Source organism: Lissotriton helveticus, chromosome 2_1, assembly GCF_964261635.1.
Source record: "Lissotriton helveticus chromosome 2_1, aLisHel1.1, whole genome shotgun sequence".
Classification (NCBI taxonomy): Eukaryota; Metazoa; Chordata; class Amphibia; order Caudata; family Salamandridae; genus Lissotriton; species Lissotriton helveticus.
The window spans coordinates 1,753,035,924-1,753,039,558 of record NC_136059.1 but is presented as its reverse complement, the minus strand read 5'-3'; the positions used below and the strand labels follow the sequence as shown (position 1 = coordinate 1,753,039,558).

Below are 3,635 nucleotides of genomic sequence, written 5' to 3'. Positions count from 1 at the left end.
TCTGTTTTCTAACAAACAAATGGCATTCTTTGCTAAACTTACAAGACACTAGTTCGCAGTGTCTAACACATTTAGTGTCAGACTGTTTTTTGAATGTACAGTGATGAAATCATACTGTCAGTTACCGAGGCAAAACAAATAATACTGGTTCTCTGACTTGGCTCAAATGTATAGTGATATCAATTCATCTTTCTAGACTTAGCAATATTTACGTAGTTCAACTGAAATCATTGAGATGAGCACTGATTTTTTCACTTGTGTCAATATCACACGTTCATGTAAAGTATTATACTAAATGTTGAAGATCAAGCTGCAGTTCATCTACCAGAGGTCAGAAGGTAATAGGTACATGCGTGGTCAATGTCTAAAGCCCTAATTAGAATAGGTACCTAAACATATCCACCAACAGAATACTTTATTAAAAAGTTAATATGTTTACTAACGGGCACATGCATCAATGTTAGTTTTTGCGAATCTTTATTTGCGAAAAATAAGGAATTGCAAATAAGGAATCGCAAAATCAAATGCATCATTATTTTCGCAATTTTTATGCGAATCGGCAAAAATCGCAATTTTAACCGATTCGCATAGAAAATGCGATTTCTTATGTGCGAATTCGCAAATTGCGAATTCGCAAATTGCGAAAAGACGCACATGATGAATCTCACAGTGATTGCTTCCCTTGAGCCTGCAGAGTAATTACAGCCACCTGCTACATTTTTTCAAAGGCAGGAGTCTGTTTTGTCAGTTGAAGCTGCTTTCTGTCCCTGGAGGAGGCATTTGGTGAACTTCTGTGGTGAATATGGCTTCTGAAAATAGTTTAGAAGACACACAAGCAAGAAAGAGAAAAGTTAAATTTAGTGATAAGGAACTTGAAATTTTGATAGAGGAAGTGACAGCAAGGCAGGACCAGCTGTTTGGGAAGCTGTCCCTCAAGGTTCCTGAGGCTGCTAAAAGAAAGATTTGGCTTGGCATTCAAGCAAAAGTAAATTCAGTGGGTGTAGCACATAGAGATATTACTAACCTGCAAAAAAGGTGGTATGATCTGAGAAGTCGTGCTAAGGAAAGGTTAGCAGCCCGCAACAAGAGTGCCAAGAAAACTGGAGGAGGAACACCAAGGGACAGGCCAAATACCCCCCTGGAGGACCTTGTTGAAGGGACCCTTACCCCTGAGGCAGTGTTTGGAGTGATTGATATTGATACTGCTGCGCAAGCTGGCACTTCTCAAGGTAATATTATTTTATGTTTATTACAAATTTAATAAGCAACTCATTGAAATGTACATAGGATTGTGGGTGATGCATCTTTTAAATGGTATGATGACTATGTATAGGTTAATGGGATGGTGGTCACTGAAAGTCATTTTGCCTGCTGAATGCAGTGCATCATGGACTTTGTAGTCCATGGTAACTTCCCAAGGCACAGAAAAATCAATTACAGGTTTCAACTATGAGAAAATGTACAGGAAACAGATTTAACTTTCATGTGTAATGCACCTTTATTAGTCATTAACAGCAATTTCTTTAATGTAATTTCACAAACATTTCACATGGAGTAATACACACTTTACACTCTCTTATTAATAGATGCAGATATGGAAACAAACTTCATTGAATATGCAGAATCTTTCACTGAAGAACTGCTTAGCACAGCCACTAATAACAATGATCCTCAATCTTCACCAACAATACAAGCAAGAAATATGAGGCAAAGAATACGTCAAATCCCAGACTCAGATAGCAGTGAGCCATCAAATGCTCCTGTGACTGGTGATAATTCTGCTGCAACATCTGCATCACAACCTAGACAAGGAAGAAGGAGACAAAGATTGCAGCATTTCTTCAGGCGTAGGCAACGTCCAGCACAGCATAGAAACAACTTAGATGCAGACTCCAGTGGTACTGTACTTGAGAGGAAGCTTTTGAAAGTTCAGCGTCTGCAGGGGAAGGACATAAGGGTGATGAAAGGAAAATTTAGCAATATTTCAGAAAGCATCAATGGCATCTGTAATTGTCTCAATAAAATGTATGCTGTCTTAGAAAGAACAGAATTGTTAACAGGAGACAAATTGAGCCGCATGACTGTAGCCTTAGAAAACATTAGTGCAGTGATGAAAGAACAACATGCTCATCAATTTGCTAAGTCAGGCACAACATTTTTAAATATGCAGTCATGTTGCAGAACCATGAGTAGGATGTGTAACAGTACTATGCAACTGAATAAGCATGCCTTCAGCATACAGAGGGACATGAGTAAATGCTGTGAGGAGTTTACCTTAGGTATGAAAGCACTTCAGAATTTAGGACAAAACATGCAAGAGAAGTCTGCAGTAGTCAAATCATTTGAGCCAAGAGTTACAGAAGTATGTTCAATGATGAGAGCTGATGCCAATGCTTCAGAGATGTGTGAACGCCGTAGCAACAGACAGAAGGAAAAAGCTAGTGCAAAGGGCAGTGCAAATGTAATTGTTGGTAGTAAGGCCTTAGGTGTACGCAGTAGGAAAGTTTAAAAATCACAAAGAAATTCTCTGTAGCTTCACATATGTCTTGAATTACATTTTGATTTGATATGAAAGGCAAAAGTCCTAAATATATATATTGTTTCACACTTAAAATGTAATGTTAATAAAAAACAGTCATTCAACATACTTTGCAAATTAATAAAATAAATATTTTTTCCATCAGCATTAAAGTGTCATACCTTTTTTTAAAAGAAATGTTCAGTCACTTCTGCCCTCCTTCTCCTCCCCTCTGCAGCATCTGGACCATGTAGTCTTGCTAGAGGTTGGTGTGGTTGATTATCAAAGTTATGGAGTACATCCTCTGCATTCAATTGTAAACCTCTCTTTACTGCTACATTGTGCAGCATGGCACAAACAGCAACAATTTTGCAGCAGACATCAGGACGGTATTGCAAAGCTCCTCCTGTTTTGTGCAATATACGGAACCTTGATTTCATAATTCCAAAAGTCCTCTCTATGACATTGCGTGTAGCAATGTGAGCATGATTGTATTGCTGCTCTTTGCGGGTGCTTGGATTGAGATAGGGTGTCATTATGAATGTTCTCACACTATATGCACTGTCACCTGTGGCATTATTGAAAAAGACACAACTTGCAGTGAGATATATATTAATTTTAACCATCAACAAAATGCACTGCTGAATTAAAAAACATACCAAGCAAATATCCATCTCCAAAAACTCCAGCCTGCAGTTGTCCATAGATAGCACTATGCCTGAAAATGTAGGAGTCATGGGCACTTCCTGGATAGCTAGCCACCAAATCTGTGATGACTGCTTTTGAATTGCAAATGGCTTGAATATTGAGTGAATGGAAACTTTTTCTATTTCGAAAAATGTACTCATTCTCTGAAGGAGGACAAATTGGAATGTGAGTCCCATCTATGCAACCTATAACATGAGGAAAATGTGCCATGTTGTAAAAGTCCAATTTAGTTTGCAGCAAATCCTGCTGAGAAGTAGGAAAGGTAATGTAATGCCTAATCCTAAATAACATGGCATCTAAGAAATCATTAAAAAATCTGGAAAGGGAACTCTGGGACACCCCACCAGCTATGGCAATGACACCCTGAAAAGATCCAGAAGCAAGGAGATGGAGGGAACACAATACCTGG

General features: G+C 38.4%; 1 long non-coding RNA gene across 1 annotated transcript; it reads right to left on the bottom strand.

Annotated features, from left to right (window-relative positions):
* Nucleotides 1-1,473: 1,473 nt before the first annotated feature.
* Nucleotides 1,474-3,046, bottom strand: LOC144819921 (uncharacterized). The gene is made up of 2 exons (XR_013607622.1): nucleotides 2,701-3,046; nucleotides 1,474-1,936 (listed from the first exon to the last, which is right to left on the bottom strand). It is a non-coding gene; the product is annotated as an uncharacterized LOC144819921 (long non-coding RNA).
* Between the last annotated feature and the right edge of the window lie 589 nt (nucleotides 3,047-3,635).